Consider the following 26,389-nt stretch of genomic DNA (forward strand, 5'->3'; position numbering starts at 1 on the left):
GGTACCAAAGGTAAGTGTAACGTGTTTGGTTATGGTTTGTTCGTCAATTCTTCGGAGAGTTATTCTTTGAACCTTGATTTCAATTTGTTCTTGGAAACCTTCCAGGAGTTCTTCATCGCTCAGGTTGGTGAAATCTTATTCTGATATTACGTCCCAGCTTGTGTTAAGAGAACGGTGCGCCAATATTGTGGCTTTGATTTCACCGACACTGGCGAGATCAGCGAGCTTTTCTACTTGGTCTTTGGTTTTGAGTTCAAGGAGGAGGTCCCCACTTAACATCTTTGAAACCTTGTAGTGTTTTCCATTTTTTTCTGCTAGGCATTTCGCTACTAGGAATGGGGATAGTTTTCTCATTGGCAGAGATCCTTCACTGTGCATCACATGGTAGCGTAGGAATGTTTCTACGTTGCTTTTTAGAATGAAATCAAAAATTGTTTCGGTGCGTCCTCTTTTGCTAGGACGATATGGAAGGGGGGGGATGCATTTGCCATGTCATTCTTAGAATATGCAGCTGCGATGGTAGCCACCCACCACCGAGCCCCACAAGGGGACGCTACGAGGTTAGGAACATACCTGTAGATGTCAGCTATACAACGCCGCTATAACCTAATATACTATGTACCCAAGGCTGGATAGATACACATGGTTAACCCTTGCTGCCTGGAAAATGAGAAGTAAAATGAAGTGAGTAGAATACAGGAAAGATTCAAAGTGAGAGATAAAGACGAAGAGTGGAGAGGGGGACAGGAAGAGCCAACTACCGATTTCCCCTGGGTGGGTCAGTCCGGGGGTGCGGTCTATGTGAAGCGGAGGCCAAAGAGGTGTGTTGCCGCCGCCGAGGGGCCGTAAAGGTCCAAACACCCGGCATTGGCTCAACCCCCTGGATCCCCTTTTCGCCGGACACAGCTAAGCCGCACACAGTTACACGTGGGAGGGTCCAACCCTCGTGTGCTCGGGTACATGGTGTCGCAACACACCAAACGCCAGCTGACGCTGACGCGCCTGTGGGGCCCTATATATATATATATATATATATATATATATATATATATATATATATATACATATATATATGGTATGCCATATACTGGGTGTCCCACGTAACTTGAGCCAAAGATTAATAATATGCAAATGCCACGCGGCCAGACCGAACCAAGGTAATGTTCTTTGCCGTCGCTTGGAGATACTCAGATTATCTTTTGTATTCGGTCTAATTAGATAATTAGTCTTAATTAGCATCTCAATTATTATAATTAGATAAAAAGTGCCAATTCGAAAACTGTAGAACAACATGAAAATCTCCCGATGCAGATTTCTATTGCTCAACACGTGCTACATAAAAGTGTTTTTCCGCGGGTAAAGCAGCCCGCGAGTACGCACAAAGTGCTTCGAGTGGCAAGTCGCGCGGTAATTCGGGAACGCTTTCGGCCTCGGCAAAAAACTCTTTGCAAAATAGCTGGTGAGCATGCGCGAACGCGGCGCTTGCGTGCGCCCCCTATGCAGTTGGAAAGCTAACAGACCGCTCGCCGCTTCGCTGTGAATTCCGGCCGCCTCAGGCCAGTCCTCCTAGATATATTTTGTGGCGCAAAATACATTTCTTCAAAAAGGGTCAGAAGAAAGGAAGACAGAAGTACCTTATGTGCACCGTGTGAGCCATAACTTCAAGAAGGTAGCTACCAGATATGGCATTCCGGTTGTCTTTTCGGCTCCCTAGAAGTTACCTCAATTGTGCCGCCGGATCACACGCGAGAGGCCGCGGGGCTGCCAGAAGCAGCACGCCAAACATTTCAGGGGCTGTGTTGAAGGGGTGGTCTACGAGATGCCACTAGATTGCGGCAAGTCATACGTCGGACAAATGGGACGTTGTGTTAATGACAGACTGAGGGAGCACGCTAATAATATCGGCAGGTGTGACAAGACGCATCTTCCTGCGCACTGTAAAGCATGTCGTTGTACGCCATGCTTTGAACAAGTATTGATTCTTGGCGAAAGTAAAGACCAAACTGCAAGGGAGTTGTTGGAAGCGTTTTATATTAAAAAGAAAGGGTCTGATTGTGTCAGCGATACATCTATTGTATATATTCCGCAGAAATGTGCTTTATCCAAAGTATGTTATCATGACCATGTTGTTCTGTCACACCTTGGTTCCCTGCGCATGAGCGGAAGTTGTCTTTTCTTCTATACGTTTGTTCAGGCTGTCATTAAACAGTTGGTAGTTTGGCGCTTCACTGTCTTCCTTTCTTCTGTCCCTTTTTCAAGAAATGTATTTTGCGCCACAAAGTATACCTAGGAAATCTAAGCACCAACTTGCCCAAGAAGTCCTTTTGGAATATCAGCCAATTCCAGTGCCCACGTTTCTGAAAGAGTTACCATGGATGGAAACAACTTTACTTTATATCCGGCAAACAATAACGACCCGGACTCAGGTCTCCCATAAGGGGACTTCGAGGCCTTGCCTCGTCACCGCCTGTCGGGCATGCTGGACTGCCCATTCTTGCGTCTTGAGGTTGCAGCTGCACAGAGCGGCGGCCCACCTCGACGGCGCACTGCGTCGCGTATAGATGTACGAATTATTACGGCAAGAATAAAAACGGTATTTCTTTGGTTTGGGTCCGAGTAGCAGTACTCACTAAAGAGAGCGTCGCGGGCAAACGCCGTAAAGCGATTGAGGGCTGACTCAGTATGGCAGCCAAGCGTGCACTCAAGGATTCGCAGAGAGCACTTTATAACAGATATACGTCATGAATTTTGATCTGTAGTGATTCTTTTGCATTAATAGTTGCCCTTCATCAATTTTAGGCCAGCCTTCAAACTTTTCTAGCGAACACGTCTACGTGACGACTGTTTTAACATACACCCGAACTTACGGACAGGCGGCAGTGCAGCGGCACGGTCGTTTTATAAGGAGGCATGTAACAGCACGTAAATGACAGAGAAGTAGGGTTTACGTGTGGCAAGCGCGCGGCGGGGCATCGGTTATTTCAGAGCGCGCTCTTGCAGTCGGTGTAATGGCCCTTTTTGCATAGTAATTCTAGAGTAACGGGATGAGGTTTTCGGCTGTGCGCCGCACGTAACCCCAGCGACAGGGCATACGAAATCACTACCGCTTCCATTTTGCTTCGGTGCGATCAACTGTCGGAAATGCAACTTAGTTTTCGCTAACGCATTGTGCTCAAAGCATGCTGGATTGAATCCCCTGGCTTCAGGACGTGTGCAGTAGTTGCCTGCAAAAACAGTGACTGGCATATTAAGGAATGGAATGTAGCTGTATGTGTGACCAAGTTCGCGGACCGCTGCTGCAAGTGTCCGTACGTGTTACCGGCACTTCGAGATGCACGGTTTTCCTCGAGCATACAGAAATTACAGAATGGTTCAGAATGTACATGGTGCTACGTGTACAACATATTGACACGTGAACTGGTTTACCTTTTACGGGTTAGCGCTTTTAACGTCTAAGAAATGTTATTGCTCAGCGCCGGACGCGTCTACATGTATCGGAAGTTTCTAGAATGTTATCGATGCTTCTATCCGCTTTCTGTTGTCGCCGAACCTTGTGTAATCAGATTGCATGTATGCGCGACGCGAATGGTGTAAAAGTTTGTGGAAGGCACGCGGGTCCAAGCGTTTACTCTGGAGCATTCGACGACTGATCTATAAAAGCCGACGCGCTTCAACCGCTGATCAGATTTTGATGATTGCCGACTGTGTTCGCCTTTGTCGCCCTTCTTGGAGCGTAGCCTGTTTTTGAGGGCACAGGTTCGCCCAATAAAAATTAATTTCGTCTTTCACAGTATTGCTACTGTGTTCGTCATACGTCACTCCACGACTTTTGGCAAGGTATGCGAAATTAGAGAACGGCACCAGCTGCGAGAAGACCATGCGCGCGCTCTTGTATAATTCTGCTGATACTTAAGCAATGCGCTTCGGCCGACAAAACGAAGCACTAGCCGTTCAGGAGCTGGAGGAGCATCTGGGGATCCAGGTGCAAAAGTGCGGTTTGTTTGTCCACCTTGCGCACTGTTATCTGGCCGCAAGCGCTGACGGCCTAGTAGGAAACGACGAAGTCGTCGAAGTGCCCGAAATGAGCTAGCGCCATGACCATCGCCGAAGCAATGGAGAAAAAAAAAGCTACATTACATGGCCATTTACAGCCGTGGCACGCTTGCACTAAAATCCAGAAGCGACTATTGTTACCAGATCCAAGGGCAGCTCAATATAACTGAGAGACAGGCTTGTTTGTTCGTTATCAGAAAGGAGAAATGTCTATTTGTGTGGGAGATAGCAAGAGACGACAACTTCTGGAGTGACCACATGCTACCGCTCTTGAGCAGGTTCTACTGGGTTTGCCTCGTACCAGAACTGGTTGACCCACGGGCACCACGCAGCCTGTCCGTACGACAGCCTTCGTATATTAGTGAGGCTCAAAAGCGGCAACTGAGAAAGCAAGCAACTAAAACATAGATGGACACAAATAATTGAAGTTCGGTGCAGAGGCGCGGGAGAATCAGGACGTAATACACTACATAGTTTATATATGCTCGACAGGTGCAGAGAACTGCAAGGACACTGTGACGAGTGTGATCAAGCACCATGAATGGAGCATGCGAAAGTCAGATACGCAAAGCCGCGTGGAATGTCCCTGTACGCATGCAGTATTAGAATTACACAATTGCGCACCAGTATAAACGAGAGTTCTCAAGCATACATCGTGGACTGAGACTTAGAGCATGCCAGAGACATTCGTGGTGTGTTGAAGTTTCAGTGCTGCTACATGTGCAGTGGACGTCTGTACTCCGAAGATTTGTTCTTCAACTATTGCTGTTGTGGGTGGTGCGAGTGCGCAAGAAAACTGCCTTTATTTGCAAGACGGCTCAAGGCAGCATGTCTGCTCGACTTCTGGATTGTTTCTATCCCCCTACAGACTGTAAGGGGGCACCATTTGGCCAGTGCTGCGGCGTAAGTTCCTGTGCACAGAATTTTTTGTTGTTCAGCTATTGGTGGTGTTGTGGGTGGTGCTAGTGCGCTAGAAAACTGCCTCAATTTTCAAGACGACTCAAGGCAGCAAGTCTGCCCATACATGTCCCTCATTTGTCCTTCGCAGCGCTGTTACTTGTACTCCGTGTTTTGAATTTGTACCCACCTGATCATTGTCATGCTTGTTTTAGCGTTAGTTATGCTATGTCGATCGTCCCTGTTTGTACTTTTTTCTATATTGATCTATGTGTTTATTTAGTCATTGTATGTATTTATTCCTAAACGTGTCCCTATTTGTAGTAATTTATCAGCTTTGACAAAGTTCAGCAGTTTGCTGTTCAGTCTCAGTTTACGTTACGTTGCTTCCGTTTTTTTCTAGTCCGTTGCGTTTGTTGTAACCACGTCCGGACTTAGTCACTTAGCCACTTCACCAAACCTATATTTTGTGCCATTCTGGAGAGCAAGTTGCTTTTCAAGCTGTGCCAAGATTAATGTGAGTGCGTGCGGTCGCAGTCAGCAGCAGCACGAGAAATTGTTTTCACCCCGAAATACTACAGCCCGCACATTGTATTTGCTGCTTGACAATGGCATTAACCGCTTACCTCGTACCGTCGTCTTGATGGCCAGCAAAGAAACACAATTAGGCGAAAAGGAAAGTCGGTAGCTGGTGAGCGACTTGTAGTGCTGCTGCCAGCGGGAATAACTTGGCTTCAACCTGGCAACGTAAACATCATCTGGTTGCCGTGGCATACGTCAGTGGCGGCCTGTACGTCCTCCTCAGCAAGGCCTTGGTATGTGCCGTCTCTGACCTAGAGAAATGCCGGATAAAGGACAATATATCAACGACAAATTTCCCCCGATGTACCGCAATAGCGACTAGGTGTCTGCGCGTATGCTTTATCACCAGGCTGTGTGACGTCTCGGTGGCGTTAAGGTTGTATCGGTGGTGTTACGTTTCGCCTCCGACGTGCGGTATAGCCGGCGCGGATGCAACGGACGCCGGGGCTTCGTACAAAGCGGCGGACATTTTGGCCAGTTCAGCGCTGCCGCAACGCTTCCTGCCAAGCGCGTCCAGGCATGTTTCAATGCCACGTGTCTTCGTGCGTGTGTGTGAGTGTGTGTGCATGTTGGTGCCCACGCTTGTCAAAGCGCGGCAGCCGGGGAGAGGAGCTCCCCAACTGTGAAGCGAGGAGGTCTGACCGGCGCCGGCCCGGCGGATGCGTCACTTCTTGTCTCAACGTGTCCGTGCGCCGCCGTCACGTGCGCCTCATTCGAGCCGTTCTTTGTTGCCCTCGACCCCGAGAGTATAAAAACAGCTGCCCCCGGACGCCAAGGGAGAGGCTTCGAATTCTTCCGTCGAGTAACGTGCTCTCCCGTCTCTCCACTTCGGTCGACCTGACCGGCCGCTCTTTTGCAATGCTACAATAAACAAGTTGTTCTGTTAGCAGTCGACTCATCCTTTGCCATGACCTTCGGATGCTTCCAGCTGTGCCCCAGGCCGCCAGGCCAACGCTACCCTTGGGGCTTGCGACCCATCTGCAACAGTGGCCGTTTTTGAATTGGTGATAGCGCATATACATCCGCGTATGCTGGCGCGGATCTTGAGCACATCGAGCCAATTTGGCGCCACCCGTAGTGAAAGTTGGGTGGTGTGTGTGCGGGAAAGAGGGAGTGGCGGTGATTACTTGTACAGCAGTGTCATAGGCGAACCAAGCTCGATCCAAATAGGTTGCGAAGCTTTGGGCGAAAAGCGGTTCAGAACAAATTGTCACTGACAACAGCAAAACTGGTTATGGGAGCAGCGATTGAAGCGCGTCTATGTTTGAATGAACGAACGTGAAGGCAGCCCCGCAAATACCCAACCCCACACCCGAGCAGTGGGAGGCCGTGCTGACTAGTTTGGACCCTCGTAACCAGCAGCAACTGGTGCGGCGGGCCCGGGACACAGCAAGAGCCGCAGGAGCCCTGGACCAAGGGCGCCTTCCCGCACAAGCGGAAATACTCCTGCTTCTCCTGTCTTTTTTTTTTCAATAAATGTTTTCCTCCTCCTCCTTTTCCTGAGTGCGCAAGAAAAAAGCGTATTTAAATTAAAGCGAAACACTGATTTATTCAACGAAAGTAAAATTCCTAATGAATTGTATGTATACATGACAAGCAAACAAAATACACGTCTCTGTAATTGTATTGTTATCAATGAATGCCTGTTTTCAGCGCCCATTGTAAGAGGGGTCGTAAACACCGCTATCACTTGCAATCCAGTGCAACTCTTGAAGTGGGCAGAATGGCGCGCTCATAAAGTTCACCTGTTACAACACGCCCCCCTTACAGCTTGTGCTCTTTTGATTGTCGACGTTTATCTGAATTTGGTGACGCGGTGAGCTTCATCGTTTAACATGCCCAGTGAAAAGTAGTTAGTTGGTGCCGCCAGAGAATTGTTTACTTCAGTTGTTTACGTGCGACTGCGCGAGCCGCCCGGCTTGGCGTCCGACGATAGGACCAGCACTCTATACCTAAAGCTTTCGTCGGCCTTCAAAGAAAAGGGTTTCCAAGCAGGGGTGGCATTTGGACATCCGTGCGGTTGGCCTTTTGCTGCATCGCTTTCCGCGCTGAAAGCTCGAAACACCCATCGAGTCGATTGGCGAAGCATTTGAATATAGAACTGTAATGGCAGGCCAGCAAAGCAAATTTCGCGCCTTTGAGTACAAAATGACGTCACTTCTGTTTCTAAGGCATATGTTGTCACATTATTTTCTCTTCCGCCGAAAGTGTCCCCTGGTAACACAGATCGCGCTTAGCCCCATGAAACAATGATGAACTGCCATGTTTTTAATGTATGGACTTCTGTGGGAGATCCGATACCAGGTATGTTTACCTTGGGCGAACTTCATGTACGGAGCAAAGTCGTCCCAGTTTTTCGGATCGACAACAGCATGCACGGAACATACGGACATTGATTTTATTATATTGTTTAAGTAACCCATTCTGTGCCGCGATCGATTAGCGCTACTGCTGGAGCACCATGCCAGTTGGCACGTTCAAAGAACGTCGCATTTACAGTGGCACATTGATAGAGGCCCTAATTTCATTGTGGCGCGTCAGGCTTCTCGTGACAAGGGTGATCCAACGGTGACCAGCACTGGACAAGGGGAATAGTTCCAGAAACTGTACGCCGGCCAGGCAAAAGGGGAGCTGGGGGGTGGGGGGGGCGGGGGGGAGGAACAGGATGCAACAAACCAGCGGGCTAGATGTACTTATGTCGCGCGTGTGTTAGCGCGCGTGTGACGGCCAAATGTTTGTTACATCTCTCATGCACTTCTTATGGCGAGCTGCGGCTCGTCGTGATAGATGCGCAAGACGTAGTTACTAAGCAACGGCGTTGTATTGCGAGAAAATAGACGTCTGTATTCGTTTCTGAACTCAGTTCGTGCAGGAGTGAATGGCGCTGAAGAAACGATCGTACTGTAAAAAGAAACGGTGACGGGAGTTTCCGATATGCGGATTTCAAGGGAGTCGATGAGTGACCAGATTTATGGATCTCGCTTACGATCGGCTTTGGCGGCACGGGTATGGCGGAGGGAAATATAGCTGCTTCACCGACGTCGAGTAGCGGCACTTGAAGTCGAGCTTGAACTACGAATCCAGGGTCGAGCTATACACTCGCCGAACGCGACCATGTCGGCCATGTCCTATTATTGCAACCAAAGGCTGCTGCGTGCAACACGGCCAGACTCTTCTTTCCGAATGGCGAGCTAGCACAAGGAACGTTGTTCTGCCAAAGCTATGATGGCTGGCCGTAGAAAGTTGGGCAGATCGTTCCAATTGTTCACACAACTGCCAAGAATTTTTCTTTGTTGTGAGATGCAATCCTTTACATAGAGGCAGATTGCAGCTCGCGGCACACGACCACACGCTTGGCTCCATCATACACGAGGAGGGCACCCAGGTCAACCTTCCTGGCATCCTTGTTAAATCCAATGGCGCTTGTTTGGCTAAAGTGTTCCAGAACGCAAAGCGTTTGCTAACGTTTGCGCAGCTCGCAGAACGCATCCCATTGGCTCTCCACCTAAACCAACGGAATTTCGTGCTTTGCGGTACAGCGCTCTTCAAACAAATTGCTGCGGACAAAGAGTGCGCGGACACAGATTGCCGAATGTCACTTTTGTTCGTCGGTATTGGAAAGCCGGAAGTATGACTTTAAAGGTAGGTCCTTGAATGTCCCTACACTAAACAGTTCGCAAAACGTTCACATAGTCGCAGGCATTTTTCGGGCTCTAAAAGCGGGCTGGCACTTCGAATTGGGTTAAGCATGACATTTGTAGTCACTGGGAAGATCTTGCTGAAAAGTTGGGAAAATACCACTGTCTCGCTGAGCATATAGGGCGTTAATGTCACTCCAGCCCTCGCAAAAAGTTTGTTCATCACGCACTCAAAAGCAGTAAGCTCTGGGTACAATGCGAATGGAATCACCATAATTTTGTGTATTACATTCTCTCAGGCGAAGTGACTCCACTTTTTTAGGTTGCGATTACTATTTCTTACACGCTAACAGTTGCTACGGATATGTACTGAGGAGGGAAGAAATAAAAAAAAAAAACAGGCGTGCCGAAAACGGTGCAAACAGCCTCGACGCGTGGAAGGTTATAAACGTCCTTCTTTGTCACTTTGTTGAGCTGGCGGCATTCAATTGACACCAAAGGTATCGTATACTACCGTTCTATTTCACCAAACCCACGGGTGATTTGTTAGTTGATATATGTAGGACCTCGCCGGCAAGTATTCGGTCTCGAATGGCGTCTTGGTATACGAGAAATGCAGCAGGGAGGGTGGTGCAAATGTCGGTTCTTAGGATCGGTTATTAATGTCTGTGTCGCAGTTGTGGTCGCGTTGAACTTCAATATTTGAAACAATGCAGTCAGGAAAGCATTCTAAATCCCTTGGATTACTGGGCTTCTAAGCAAGAGGTCGCGGAATTGAATCCCGGCCACGGCGGCCGCATGTTGATGGAGGCGAAATTCGGGAACACCCGTGTAGATTTAGGTGCACGTTAAGGAACCCCAGGTGGTCCAAATTATTCCGGATTCCCCCACTATGGTGTGCCTCATAATAAAATCCTGGTTTTGACACGTCAACCCCGTAATGTTATTTTTTGTCGATTGCTGGCTTGTTGTGACACTGTCTTCACGTCTTTTTCGCTGTCAATCTTAAGGTTACAGTTACTATATCCAGACAACTGTTGGATTGCCAGTGAAGTAGCAGAGCCGCTACTTTGTTCCAAATAGGTTACCGACGAACGTCCGACAAAGTTATCGTATTCGTGATTGAGATTAGGTGCCAAGATTTCTGCTGTCAGAGGTGTCAGCTGTAGGACACCGCGGCGTACGCAGACATGTCGAGCAAGCAGGACTAATAGCTTGCCTTCAGCGATACCATGACGACGAGCGTCATTGTAGCTTTCCAGAGTGATCAACGCGGTGGTCCGCGTACGTTGCCGACAAAAGCGGTGACGGGATGTTATCAAGCAAAATGGGAATGTCGGCGGAAGTACATCGATCGGTATTACATGACTGCGTCAAGCGCAAACAGTCGTGGTCATCACATCGGTCTCTACAATTTCTTCAAGAAAAACTGCACATGTCGACGACCTTGTCCAGCACGATTTTTCAGCTGTCGTATGTGTGGCACGCAATGCCGCCAATGTGACCTTTACACGAATGACGTGGATGTCCCCGCGTGGTTGCGCATTACGCAGCATGTTTATGCTTATGTCTTTTCCGTGAATTCTATACAGCAAAAAAAAAAAAAAAAATGTAAGGAACGTAGCCTTTCGAGTTTCTTCATGTTTCCATTACCTTTCCTGCACTATGTTATGACGACGAAGACATAGTTCAAGTGGCCGAAGAAGCATATTGCACTCCGCTAGTGGTTTTGCAGTGTCGAGCATGGACTCATGTCGGTATCGACGGAGAGAAAAGGAGAAATGTAGTCGAAGCCCTCTGAATCCGGAAGCAACACATTTGCAAACGACTAAGAAATATGAAGACCGCACTACTGATTAGACGTTAAGGTGATAGGAACAGTCTTCAAATTTTCTCTTATTTCGCGCTGTCTTGGCGCGTGCCGCAATATTTTCTCATTCAGTCACACGGACATGTTCTTCTGCGCGAGTGGGCCCCGTCACAGAATGCCAACCATGGAATAGCATACATAGCACATTACTCATCTGTTTATTATCGAGCGTTTCTTTCTCATTTACGTTCAACAACGCGCGTATACTGTTCACAAGTAGTGTCCTTATTACCTTCAGCGCGGAGGTAATCGCTCAGTTGCGTCACACTTCGAGCATACTACCGTGGGCCTATAGCAAAGGTACAAGTAAGCAAGAGAAATGCAGCATGCAGTCGGAGAGAAATTAAGGCGTCATCGTACAGCAGTCATTTCGAAGACGGCGGCAGAGGGCAACGCGGGCGAAGCAACGAACAAACACGGTTGCCTATGTGCTTGCATTACGTACACGTTTCACGTGCAGTGTAGAGTGCCATGCACTGAGTGGTTATGGGCCTCGGGAGGCATGGTCTGTATTGTATCATGCTGCAGTTGGGCGATGTACTGTTGCGATAAGGGTGGCGTTCAGGACATGGAATCCACCAAGCCCATCGACTACGACGTCAAGTTGAAGAAAATTAAGAAAAGAGGCTTTATTTAGCTTAGTTGCACGGCTCCAGTGCGGAAGCCCGCTCCATGAAGGAGCAATTTAAACGTTTCAGTTCGCATCCGCACCCTCTATCCTCACTCTCGAAAAGTCTGCTTTTAATCCTGTCGTGTTCCACAACGATCCCACAACTTTCGTATGCGAAGGTGGTGGGATCGTTACCCACCCGCACCAAGTTGCTTTTTCATCCACTTTCATTTCCATTAATTTATCGTTTCTTTATTTCATTTATTAACCACAAGTAATTTCCCCAATGTTGTCCTTATTGTCAGTGTTTATTGGCTCCTTATGATATGACTAATAAATATCTGGCGGTCGGTTAAGCCCTTTTTTTCTCGTCGCTCACATTATGTGGGACACCATGTATATTTATGAACTCTGCATGCAAGTAGCGTTGTTTCAATCTCTAATAAATGTTGTAAATTGCTGGAGTTCTTTTTCTATCTGAGCCGTTAGCATTGCTTACTGGAAAGAGAAGCAATACTAAAAGACAGAATATGCACGTACATTTCGCACGCCATTGATAAAAGACTGCCAAAGGGGTCACTGATGTCTGTAGGTTTTTTCATGGTCAAAAAGCACGCAAAGCAATTTGAAGCGAGGTGAACATAAAGCTACATATTCATTCTCTAGGCAAAGGCTGTCCATACTCATGTTGGCTCATGTTGTCTGCAACGCTAATCGCATGCTCGCATGCTCGGATATCTGCGTCGTAACTTTGCAAAATCACCGTCGTCTCTCAAACTAATGCTATATAAAACACTCCTTCGCCCTAAGCTAGAATATGCCGCTTCGGTTTGGGATCCGCATTATAATACTTTGGTACATACGCTTTACATGGTGTGAAATAATTCGGTCCGTTTTATACTCTCCAATTACAGTCGAATCGCGAGCATCACGGTAATGAAAGCTAACCTTAATCTACCTACGCTTGCTTCTCGACGTGCGATGCTTCGCCTAAGCCTTTTTCACAAACTGTATCATCATCCCTACCTGCGTGATTTACTAATACTTCCTCCCCATTACGTTTCGCACCGTTTGGATCATGCTCATAAAGTTGGCATTCCGTTGTATAAAACAGAATCATTCCTACATTCCTACATACCCCGTACATCAAATCATTGGAATTACCTTCCCAAATTGGTAGTAACAATTTCAGATCATGAAAAATTTGTGACTTCATTAACCAATGCTCTGTAACATCTTGTTTTTATCTGCCTCTTTATAGCTATTATTGTACAATTAGAAAAACTGGACTGCTTCTTTGTATATATATATAGTATTTTTTGTAACATGTATTTTGCCTCTTCCTAACTACTATCGTATAATTAGAAACATTGTGCTGCTTCTTGTAGTTAAAATATTGTTGTTTTTCTGTGTTTTTTACCACTCCCCTCTGTAATGTCTCTTGACCCTGATGGTATCATAAATAAATAAATAAATAAAATACATTTAGAAGTAAGTGATAACTGACCACATTCTTCTCTTTCAAAAAATAAAATAAGCTTTGTCCTGTAAAATGTAAAACAATGTTGAAGTGCGAAAATATGCATGAGGCAGCTGCCGCTAGTGCGTCTATTCCACGTGTCCTCCTATATGTTGGCAGGATTTGCAGCAATAAAGCGGCCCGCCATGGTTGCTCTGTGGCTATGGCGTTGGGCTACTAAGCACGAGATCGCAAGATCGAATCCCGGCCACGGTGGCCGCATTTCGATTGGGGCGAATTGCGAATACTTCAGTGTACTTAGATTTAGGTGCTGGTGGAAGAACCTAAATCGAGGACGACGCAACAAGCTATGGAAAGAAGAATGATGGGTGTAACGTTAAGGGATAAAAAAAGAGCAGATCTGGTGAGGGAACAAACGCGAGTTAATGATATCTTAGTTGAAATAAAGAAAAAGAAATGGGCATTGGCAGGACATGTAATGAGTGGGAAGATAACCGATGGTCATTAAGGGACTGGATTCCAAGGGAAGGGAAGCGTAGCAGGGGGCGGCAGAAAGTTAGATGGTCGGATGAGATTAAGAAGTTTGCAGCGGCAACATGGCCACAATTAGTACATGACCGGGGTAGTTAGAGAAGTATGGGAGAGGCCTTTGCCCTGCAGTGGGCGTAACCAGGCTGATGATGATGATGATGGAAGAACCCCAGGTGGCCCAAATTTCTGGAGTCCCCCCCTACGGCGTGCCTCATAACCAGCTCGTGGTTTGGCACGCAAAACCCCATAATTTAATATTTTTTTTGTACAATTAAAGCGAAAGTATGAATTCAAAGCTGTTCACGTCCCCACCAACAAGGATGCAGTAAGCATCCAGCCCCATTAGCCCCAGTAAAATTTCAAGTGAAGAGGTCGAGGACAGTCAAAAGAAACCTCAAATAATGAGGGTGACAAAGCTCTGGTGATGGAACTTTAGGTGTGTGCATGGGGTGGGGGGGGAGGTAGGTGAGGTGGCTCAGACCCTCCAGGAAAACTCCGGAGGGGGCTCGTGCCCCGGATCCCACGTAGTGGGCGCCTATGGTCAGAACCAACCACCGCAGTCGGAATAGGTCGCTAACAGGCATTTCGGTCTCGGCATAACTGCCTATTCCCTGAAGAAGTTTTGATGCGGAAGCGTCAAATGGCTCATTGAGAGAAAAAAGCCGGCGCCTGACGTCTGTAGCAGCGAAGCGGTAAATTAGACACGCTACGCGTGTACGTACATGCGTATATTCTCTGCGTCACGAGTGCCGATGACGCGTATGGTCAGGCAGACGCGTAAAAATGAGATAACTTCAGATCGCCACTGCAGGCTTGGTTTCTGAAATGCAGGAACATTTATTGTTATAGTAGTAGGCCGAGAGCAGCACAAAGTCCGAGTGCATTACTGATGCGTATGCGAATTTGTTTTTTTTTTTTTTTTTTGGGGGGGGGGTATCCGAAAGTGTAGCAGCCCTACATGTGGCGTTTCCATAAAACTACACAAATAAGCATCACTGAGCAGATGTCGTCTGCCTGAAATAGCCTGCTTCAAAAAGTACCCCCATAACCATATTCATGCGCTGGAAATATTTCTGGTCACATTCATACACCGCGGATTTGACACTCGTGCCGCACAGGAATAACATGTTAGCAAGAAGATTATCAAAAAGCTCCTTGGCCCTAGTTTAGCTTTGGGCTGCACACTGCTGTAGCATTTCCTTTGCTACCAATGGTGCCGCGAGCTTAGCACGGGGAAGAACGCACTTCTTATTGAGCCTTTATCTCTGAATACGGCTCCCTCCTCCCATTCGAATTAGGCACATTACATCTACGAGTATACTACTAATGAAAGTATTCTCAATAAATTAATTTCATCTCTTACTAAGACTAACGCAACTTTGCTCTAGTGGAAGGTAAATGTCGTGAAACGCTAAATAAGTGGTGCGCGCCGCGTTCGGCCCACGGTGCTACACGGTGGATCATGCATGCACGACATCGTAAGCGAGTAGTGTTGCTGTGCTGCTGCCACGAGAAAATCGAGGACGCGCGCTCGGTTCTCTACGCTGTTGCTATAGCAACGCTGGCTGCTGGGCATGCTATATACCGGATGGAATACGACTGGGTCCACTTGCGCGTCTGCTCTGTCGTTTGCTCGGCACATACCCTGCGACTGCTGCGCGTAGCGGAGAGACGTTTGCAGCCGACCGACACCTCAGTTCAGAAGACACTACAAATTATTGTGTAATAACAGGATTCTTTCTATTAGAACTTTCACACGTCGCATACAAGCCAGAAGAGGCTGCGGCGGCTCTGGCTGCCTGTCGGGCCTACCATAGAAGCTGTTGCTGGTCGCATGGGTTCGGATTGGACATAACGGTATCTCACTGTTCGGATGTGTGGTTGAGTATGAGGAGAGTGTGGGTGCGTTGGGACATGCCCAGGTAGCGTAGTGTACAGTCACGCGCAAGCCTCGCAGTGGGTACAGTTATAGGGACGGAGGTTGGGGCGTATTGCACACACTGAAACAAACAGCTCTCCGACACATGTCGCCATATGGGCGCCGAAGGAGATGTGGCTAATGAAAGACGAAAAGCGGGAGGAACACTGAGAGGATAAATAAAGCATGTGCGAAAGAGGCACACAGAGAGGAGATGAACGCATGGCAAGAGCAAAAGCAAACCGATAAATTAGACGCGCAGCGTCTGTGTTTCAGGATCACCAGCGAATGCAGTGCGTGACACGTAGTGACTCGGCGCTATTATCTTACTGCCTGGTGTAAACAACAACGAAACAAAGAATTTGTAGAGTAATGTACACAATGTACATGTACACAATGTACACAATGTACATGTAAACAATGTAATGTGTACAGTAATGTACGCAAACACATTCGCGCGCACGAACGTACACGCATCTCGCTCCCTCGCACGCATTGCATCAGACGCGGTCATTCGAAACAGAAACTTGAAAGTGCCTTGGGGTGTGTTATAAGCCAGTGGCGGTAATAGCCGCAGCCAAAGTACTGTTGCATTCACGTTCTCGCATTTTACTGTGCGCTGTCGTGTTGTGTGCCGTGGTGCGTGTGGCATGAGAACTGTAATGTTGTGCTTTAGTTATTTTTTTCTGCGAATCATTGCCTCATCAGACTATGCGTGCGCCGAACACGTATTGAGAGTTGGCCAGTTTCTACGTCATGTTCTGTGTTGCAACTACGTCATATATAAATATTTCGGCGGCGCCGATGGTAATACCTACTGTCACCCCACATGCGATTACGCGTGCCCTGCGTTCCGGCGAAATTGGCAGCAAGTCAGCAACGCAAGGTGTGGAAGCATTGTAACGAAAACGTCCAGTAAAGGTATACGTATGTGATAGCAGCATTGTCGAAGTAGCAAGTCTAGGCGCGCTTAAAGAATGTGCACATTCAGCTTGCAACAAAAGGTTGTCTTTTACCTGAGCGACGACGCGTTTTTTAAGCCTCTTGCTAGGTTTACTTCCAGACGTAGCTGTAACGATTGCTAGTTTTTTGTGGTCAGTGTTATGTGGGATTGTGTTGCTTGGGGCCACGGAACATCAGGTTTGCCGCTTCAAAGTGCGCCATTGGTGCTCTGCAGGCGACAAGCGTTATAGCGCGCTCGCCCGTCACCTCCGCCTGCGCGATTGAAAAAAACGGCCATCAATCCTCGCTAACGTGCAATCGGATTGGAGATGATAAGAAAAGCTCCCGAAACAAATGTAATAAACGTACGAATGGCTGGACCCATCTTTCGTATAAGCGAATTTCACTCATTTCTGCCGTTATTGCTGATGTAATTACCTTTCATTGTTAATCTAATGTTAATGTCTAATCTAATCTAGTGTTAATCTAATGGTTCATCTATATATTCATATTTTTTGGCCACTAGAAGGCAGCATGATTTCGAACATTATTAAATTACTACCTTGTTCCGCCCCTCATTCACTAGGATCCGTTGCATCTGGTTCGTTTTCATGTTCATCTTCCGACCCACACACCTCCACTTCTTCCTTCCGCAATACAAGCGGCGTAACTCGCCGTGGTTGCTCAGTGGCTATCGTGTTAGGTTGCTGATCACGAGGTCGCGGGATCGAATCCCGGCCACAGCGGCTGCATTTCGATGGGGGCAAAATGCGAAAACACCCGTGTACTTAGATTTAGGTGCACGTTAAAGAACCCCAGGTGGTCCAAATTTCCGGAGTCCTCCACTACGGCGTGCCTCTTAATCAGGCAGTGGTTTTGGCACGTAAAACCCCATAATTTAATACAAGCGGCGTAAAGGTGTAGCCATGGTGTAACCGTCTATGGCGTAACCAACAACGCATGCTCCCCAGTATTTTTTTTCTTCGGTATCGTGATAGCAAATATACGGACAATTCAGGCGGATTTCCGCCGTCAGCATTGCCGCGCGATGTTCCGTGTAGAGTACAAGTCGCCGCACGCCGCATTCACCGTCGCCGCACGCCGCATTCACCGGCGACTGCGCATGCGCGGCCGCGCAGGTCCTATCTTGAAGGCGGTCTGCGACAGCCTGCGCGCATAGGATAGATTCGTGTTGTCACCGTTAGTTCGCGTTGAAGCGACGGGCAATACGAGGGTCGTTTGCTGCTACTGCCGCTCTTCCTTAAAGCATCGTTCTCACACCGCGGTCATTCAGTTAATGTGTTCCGGAGCGCGGGTGACACCGTGCCTACTAATCTAGTTAGTAAGCGCATGCTTGCAAGTTTATACGGCCGATAAATCTGCTATCTATCTATATTTCGTTTAGCTGTCTACCAGTTTGACGCTGCGACAATTTTGTTCCACTATACACCGTGAGGTCGCGCTTCGACCCCACGTGGTTGCATAGTGGCTATGGTGTTAGGCAGCTAAACGATGTCGCCGGATCGAGTTTCGGCCACGGCGGCTACATTTCGAGGGGTGCGAAATGCGAAAACATCCGCGTACTTAGATTTGGGTGCACGTTAAAGAATCCCTGGTGGTCCATATTATTCCGAAGTCTCCCACTTTGGCCTGCCGCATAATCAATTCGTGGTTTTGGCAAGTAAAAAACACAATTTTTTTTTTTACTTCACGCTCCGTCAACATGTTTCGATGGATTACAATGCACAGCCTTGGTCTTTTCGAGCGTGAAGCCATGTACTTGGGAGTAAATTGTAGACAACACGCGCGAACTTTCGTCTACTCTCAGAATCACCGCTCTTAACAAACAGGTGCTCATCGCTAGTGTGCAGTAATATAATAAACAGCTATTTCACTAGGGCTCTGTCGTGCGCCGCAGTTTACGTTCTGCATAGGCTAATACTCAATTTATTATCTGCGACAGCTCGGCATAGCAGGGGACCAGCGCAATGACGCGAGGTCTTGCGCACAAGTGAATAATTCATTTGCACTTCACCCTCTGAGCATGCTCAAAACTTTTAGTTTTCACCGCTACACTCCATTGATAGTGCTGAATGTGACGGGCTCCTCTGTTCCTGCGCCAAAAATCAAGACAGTACAGGTATGATGTGCGCACTTGGACGTAACTCTAGTGATGATTGCTGTTACGTGTGAGAGTAACGCTAGTCGAGCGCTGTGGGCACGATGGTATTACTCTGTCACAAAGTAATTGCAGACACGTCATGCTGGCTGACTCAGTCAGAACAATGCCGCATAGTACTCATCTTCTACATCACATATTCCCGATACATGTAATGTAGCACATAGCTGCAACCATGAACCATTACCGAGCAAACACCATGGATCAAGCTTCCTGTATCAGCGCTTTTCGACATGCATTTTACGCTAAAGGGTACCTTTACCAAACATTATACTGCTTGTTGATCAGCACATGTACGTGTAATGAAAGAAGATTACAAGTAATCAATTGAATGAACATAAGGGGCCTGACAGCTACTGCAATCATGTGCTGTCTTCTGTTAGGGAAGCAGTATGACACTGATAGAAAACTGTAAATTGTCGGGGTACAAGTGTCGCACTCATGTTTATTCGCTCTGATTTAACTTGTCTCAGTTAGGGCAGTGCATATGGATTGTTGAATATTCCTATCAGTTTGGAAAGATAGAGGAGCAGGAGTGCCTTCTTTCATATGTAGTGACATGTACCAAGATGGTGCATGGCTTGGTACTGTTAAATATAGACAGGATTTTGGCCTCAATAATAAAGAGAAATATACTGTAAAATAGGTGCATTCTTCGAAACGCAATCATTTTCTTTGAACAAGGTGCCACTGTATGTCATCAGGTCTTTTTCTAGTGAATGTTGGTGCCGCAGTGCTAACGCAAGCACTGTTTACGTGTCTAATTAAATATCCACCTATGAGCAATGTCAATATGTGATTTTAAAATAACAAATTAAACTTTATCATGCTCTTTTGCTGTATGCGTTTGGTCTACAAGTTAGCAATTTGACACAAATGCTGTATCTTTTTATTGCAGCACCACGTACCTTCACACATTTTCTGGAGGCCACCTTCCAGGACCTTACATGTACGTGTGCCAAGCTCGGGAAGACTTGAGTAAGGCAGGTATATTAGCAGTGAGTGACTTCTATTACATGGTTACTTCCGTTTCATGCAACTATTCGTAGAATCAGTACAGTACACTGGAACTAATGTTGCAGCATTTCGTATAGATTTTACTCTGTGCCGTAAGAAATGATTACAAACCTATCTGCTCACTCTATCTAACCTGCGTATTTTCTCAAGGTGTAGCGCATGTGTAGACACTGCAGAGGTTATCGCACTTGCTTAACTGCACCCATTCACTGATACAAAGGTCTACCTACTTTTCACACGTCAGTGGGGATATAAGCAACTATGGATTATTGGGATTGTTTGTGTGGACTGCCGTGATATCCCCAGTGAGTGCGAGACTGACTCTGCACAGACTCCCTGTCGGCTGCATACTTTTATTGGCCGGTAATACTTATTATTAATACGTCTTATTTGTGAACTGCTGAATTCAGCTTCTCATTTCACAGTCAGTTTTCTGTTAGGATGATTCTTGCTGTGGCAGTTGTATGCATTCATCATTATCATCATCATCATCATCATCCTACGCATGTCCACTGCAGGACGAAGGCCTCTCCGTGCGATCTCCAATTACCCCTGTCCTGCGCCAACCGATTCCAAATAGCACCCGCAAATTTCCTAATTTCGTCACTCCATCTAGTCTTCTGCCGCCCGCTACTGCGCTTCCCTACCCTTGGTACCCATTATGTTACCCTAATGGTCCAACGGTTATCTAGTCTGCGCATTAAATGGCGTGCCCAGCACAATTTTTTTTCTCTTAATGTCTATTAGAATATCGTCTATGCCCGTTTGCTCTCTCATCCAAACAACTGCTCTCTTTCTGTCTCTTAAAGTTATGCCTAGCATTCTTCGGCCCATCATTCTTTGCGCTGTCCTTAACTTGTTCTCAAGCTTCTTTGTCAGCCTCCAAGTCACTGCGCCGTATGTCGGCGCCAGTAAAATGCACTGATTGTATACTTTTCTTTTCAATGATAACAATAACCCATTTTTATTCTTCTGTAAATTTCCTTCTCATGGTCCGGGTTCCCTGTGATCAGTTGACCTGGGTAAACGTACTCCTCCATAGACTCTAGAGGCTGACTTGCGATCTTGAACTCTTGTTCCCTTGCCAGGTTATTTATCATTACCTTAGTCTTCTGCATATTAACGTTCAGTCCCACTCTTACACTCTCCCTGTTAAGGTCCTTAATCAGTTGTTGCAACTCGTCTGCATTGTTGCTGAATAGAACAATGTCATCGGCAAACCGAAGGTTGTTGAGGTATTCGCCGTCGACCTTTACTCCTAAGCCTTCCCAGTTTAATAGCTTGAATACTTCTTCTAAGCACGCAGTTAATAGCATTGGAGAGATTGTGTCTCCTTATCCGACCCCTTTCTTTATAGGTATCTTCCTACATTTCTTGTGTAGAATTAAAGTAGCTGTGGAATCTCTGTAGATATTTTCTAGGGTATTTACGTAAGCAGTCTGTACTCCTTGATTATGCAATACCTCTATGACTGCTGGTATCTCTACTGAATCAAATGCTTTTTCGTAATCTATGAAAGCCATATAACGAGGTTCACTGCACTCGATTTCTCAATTTCTTGTTTTTCTGGATTTCTGGATTTCTCGATAACCTGGTTAATGAGATGGATGTGATCCATTGTAAACTAACCTTTCCGGAAGCCAGCCTGCTCCCTTGGTTGACTAAATTCCACTGTTGTCCTTATTCTATTGGAGATTATTTTGGTAAATATTTTATATAATACTGGGAGTAAGCTCATGGGCCTATCATTTTTTAGTTCTTTAACGTCGCCCTTTTTGTGGATTAGTATAATCTTTGCATTCCAGTTTTCTGGGACCCTTGCAGTCGATAGAGAGCCGCCAGTTTTCCCAGCATTATGTCTCCTCCATTTTTGATCAAATCGACTGTTATTCCATCCTCTACTGCCGCTTTTCCTCGTTTCATGCCTTGCAGGGCCTTTCTAACCTCATCTCTGTTTACAGGAGGAGTTTCTGTGTACTGTTCATTATTGTTTTGAATAGAGCGCTCCTGAGTCATCTGGGTACTGTAAAGGTCGGTATAGAATTCTTCCGCTGCTTTTACTATATCTTCGATATTGCTGATGATATTACCCTGCTTATCTTTTAGTTCATACATCTTGGTTTGTCCTATGCCAAGTTTCCTTCTCACTGAGTTGAGGCTGCGTCTTTTTTTAACGGCTTCAGTCTTTCTCACGTTACAGTTTCGAATATCACTTATTTTCGCCTTGTTGATCAGTTTTGACAGTTCCGCGAATTCTACATTATCTCTTGAGTTGGACACTTTCATTCTTTGTCGTTTTTTTTATTAAGTCCTTTGTTACTTGGGAGAGCTTGCCTACTGGTTGCCTCGATGCCTTGCCTCCCACTTCAATTGCTGCCTCTGAAGCCAGCCTCGTTACGGTTTCATTCATTACCTCTATGTCATCTTCATCATCTCTGTTCTAAGGCTGCATATTTGTTTGCAAGTACCAGCTAAAATTTGTCTGCTTTTACCCTTACTGCCTCTAAGTTGACCTGTTTTTTGTTGACCAATGTTTAAATTGAGGTGGATCCTGGCCCTCACTAACCTATGATCACTACATTTTTACCCTACCTATTACTTGAACATCCTGCACTATGCTGGGATCGGCAGAAAATATGAAATCAATTTCATTTCTTGTTTCACCGTTAGGGCTTTTCCAGTTCCATTTTCTATTGCTACGTTTCTTGAAAAATGTGTTCGTTATTCTCCGCTTATTCCTTTATGGGAATTCTACCAGCATGTCACCTCTAGCGTTTCTAGAATCGACACCGTAGTTTCCAATTGCCTGTTCACCCGCCTGCTCTCTCCCCACTTTTGCATTGAAGTCCCCCATTAATATTGTATGCCGAGTTTGCACTTTTCTCATCGCCAATTCAACATCTTCATAAAACTTATCTTCCTCATCGTCGAGACTGAATGTTGGAGCGTAGGTTTGTGCTATCATTGACGTATACCTTTTATTGAGTTTGATTACGACTACTGCTGCCCTCTCGTTGATGCTGTATGCTGTAGAATTCGTCAATGTTGCCCGCTATGTCTTTGATGGTGTGTGGTGTTTTATGGCGCAAGGGCCAGGTTTGGCAAAAGAGCGCCATGACAAGTGGTAATGTTGACGATGCATTATGGAATATGTGACTTGGCTGTAAAGTGGCCTAAAAATAGTCGCTGTAAAGTGCATAAAATCTACGTGCTATAAAATTATGGCGATGACTAATGACGAATACTATGAACATTAAAATCCATCGTAGAAGAATGATGTAAAATCAAGCGCATAAAAGCTATATGTAATAAAGTTATGGCAATAACTAGTGAGTACTACTAAGAACACAAAAGATGCATTGTGATAGAATGATGATATTTAAAAATACATGAAGGTAAACGTTTGCAAGAAGCACTACTGCCTAAGAGAGCCCTTGGGACAGAAGGGCCTGAAGGCATGTGCTATACAAAAATATATTATCGCAGCAGCATCCTCTGGAGAGAGGATGTGCTACAAATTCGTAGGGCTACCAACAAGTAAGACAACATCGTTTAGGAAATTTAGGACTCCTCTGGTGTCAAACAACGGTTCTTTACCAAGAAACATTACAGGATGAAGGGCGATGTACTCCCGGTATGCTAGCGGAAAATGTTTCTTTCTCTCTGTTTCGGCTTCCCGACACTCCAGCAGAGCGTGGAGGACGGTGAGCCTTTCACCACATCTACCGCAGGATGGTGGTTCATTTCCAGTTAGCAGAAAACTGTGTGTGGCATATGTGTGTCCTATTCTGAGACGACAGAATAGGACTTCTGTTCGTCGTGTTTTTGATGCGGGGGGCCAATAACGCAGTTTTGGCTTAATCAAGTTAAGCTTATTATTTCTTACAGCATCCCATAAGCGCTGCCAGTGGCTTCTGAGTTTCTTTCGGATGAAAGGCTTTAGATCTAAGGCAGGCAGTGCAGTGGTAGGATGGATATCTTGTGATGCAATTGATGTGGCTATTTGGTCAGCCAGCATATTACCCTCAATGCCCCTATGTCCAGGTACCCAACATATTATGACTTGCTATATTATGTGCAAATGACAGAATAAAGCTTGGTAAGTACAGGGTTTCGATGATTGCGGAGGAACATTAGGGCTTTTACGACGCTTAGAGAGTCCGTGTATATAATGGCTTTGTGCAACTTTGCTTTCTTGATTTGTTTAACAGCACATAGAATTGCATAAGCTTCCGCAGTGAATATGCCTGTTTCCGGATGCAGTCCGCCAGACTGGGAGAAGGATGGTCCGATTGCCGCATAAAACACGCCGGCATGCGACTTAGAAGCGTGAGTGTAAAATTCTATGCACGAGTATTTAGATTGAAGTTCCAAGAAATGCATTCGAATATGTGCTTCTGGAGCGTGTTTCGTCACCTCTACGAATGATATCGCATTCTATGGGCTTCCACTGCTATGGCGGCAATGGCTTAGCTGGGGCCATCAGGTTTTGCAGTAGAATTGGGACTTGCATATTCTCAGCAAGCTTTCTAATGCGCAGAGAGAATGGTTCTGTAGCTGCAGGTTGGTTATTAAAGAGCATTGCAGATGCCACGTCGTTTATGCTTACATAAGAGGGATGGTCGCGGTTTGCGTTCACTTTTAGAAAGTACATGAAACTAGAGTAAGACCTCTGACGATGAAGCGACCACTCATTAGCTTCAACGTAGAGACTCTCAACAGGACTTGTCCTGAAGGCACCGGTCGCCAAGCGGATACCTAAGTGGTGAACAGGGTCAAGCATCTTCAAAGAAGTTGGGCTTGCAGATTGATATACTGTGGCCCCATAATCTAACCGTGTGCGTATAAGACTTTTGTACAGGTTCATCAGACATTTCCTGTCGCTGCCCCATGTTGTATGTGATAAAAGTTTAAGAAGGTTCATTGTTTTTAGACATTTCTGTTTTAGGTGCTTTAAGTGTGGAATGAAGGGCAGTTTTGAATCTAATATGATTCCTAAAAATTTGTGTTGTTTGACGACTGGTATGTGCTGTCCATGTAGTTCTACAATGGGCTCTGCAAGTAATCCTCTTTTGTGTGAAAAGGACACATGAGCTTTTAACAGGATTCAGTTTAAAGCCGTTTTCTTCTGCCCATTTACAAACTTTGTTCAAGCAAAGTTGGACATGTCGCTCACAAATAGAAAGGTTACATGACTTGAAGCCTAATTGTACGTCATCGACGTATCCCGAATAAAACATGCTCTGCGGTATAGATAAGCGCAAGGAATTCATTTTGATTATAAAAAGGGTACAGCTTAATACCCCTCCTTGCGGCACGCCAGTTTCTTGTGTATATGGCCTGTATACAGCGTTGCCCACCCTAACGCGAAATGTACGGTTTGATAGGTAACTTTCAATTACATTAAGCATATTCCCTCGAATACCCATTTCTGAGAGGTCTTGCGAAATCCCATATCTCCAAGTCGTGTCATATGCCTTTTCCATGTCTAAGAAAACAGAAAGAAAAAACTGCTTATGGATAAAGGCGTCGCGAATGCCTGCTCCAATGCGCACGAGCTGGTCAGTAGTCGACCTACCCTCTCTGAAGCCGCATCAATAAGGGTCGAGCGTTTTATTCGATTCGAGGAAATGTAAAAGACGACGATTTATCATTGTCTCGAAGAGTTTGCATAAGCAACTTGTGAGTGCTATTGGACGATAACTTGAAACGTCGGATGGGTCCTTGCCTTCCTTCAAGACCGGTACTACGATAGCTTCTTTCCAGGAGGATGGGAGGTATCCAGCAGCCCAAACAGAGTTAAAGAGTGCCAGAAGTGTCATCTGTGTATCAGTGTGTAGGTTTTTATTCATGTCATACATGATTCTGTCAACTCCAGGTGCAGAGTTCATACACGAGCGCAACGCAGCTCTAAGCTCGGCAATATTGAAAGAGCAGTTGTACGGTAGATTAGGTCTGCATTTGCGGTTGATTGACCTAAGTTCTGCTATTTGCTTATATTTAAGGAATGTTTGTGAATAGTTTATGGAACTTGATATACGCGCAAAATGTAATCCAAGTGCATCCGCCTGGTTTTCCAAGGTATTTCCTAGCTCATCAATCAAAGGTAATGGGTTGATCTGCTGCCCTTTTAGCCTTCTCAGACCATCCCATACTTTAGCCTCCTGTGTATAGGAATTGATGCCTGAGAGAAACCTCTCCCAGCTTGCTCTTCTAGCCTGCCGTCTCGTGCGCCGTCCTTGCGACTTGATATGTTTAAATTCAATGTAATTTTCCGCCGTAGGGTATTGGCGCAATCTGCCCCATGCCTTATTTTGTCTTTTTCGTGCATCTCTGCAGTCTTTATTCCACCAAGGAACACGTTTCTTAGATGAGTGACCATTTGTTTGTGGAATGAACGTTTCAGCTGCATCAATAATAAAAGCGGTAAAATATGGTACAGCATCATCTATGCTAAAATCGCGTATAAAATCTTGTGATAAGTAAGTACATTCCTTAAAACACTTCCAATCCGCGGAGTCAAGTTTCCAGCGAGGTACCTGTGGACGAGTATCGGGTCGTGTTAGTAAGCTTAAAGTTATAGGAAAGTGATCACTCCCAAGCGGATTTTCTATGACATTCCATTCTAATTAGGAAAAAAGTATGGAAGATCCAAGCCCTAAATCTATCGAG

This window comes from Dermacentor andersoni, chromosome 4 (assembly GCF_023375885.2).
Source record: "Dermacentor andersoni chromosome 4, qqDerAnde1_hic_scaffold, whole genome shotgun sequence".
NCBI lineage: Eukaryota > Metazoa > Arthropoda > Arachnida > Ixodida > Ixodidae > Dermacentor > Dermacentor andersoni.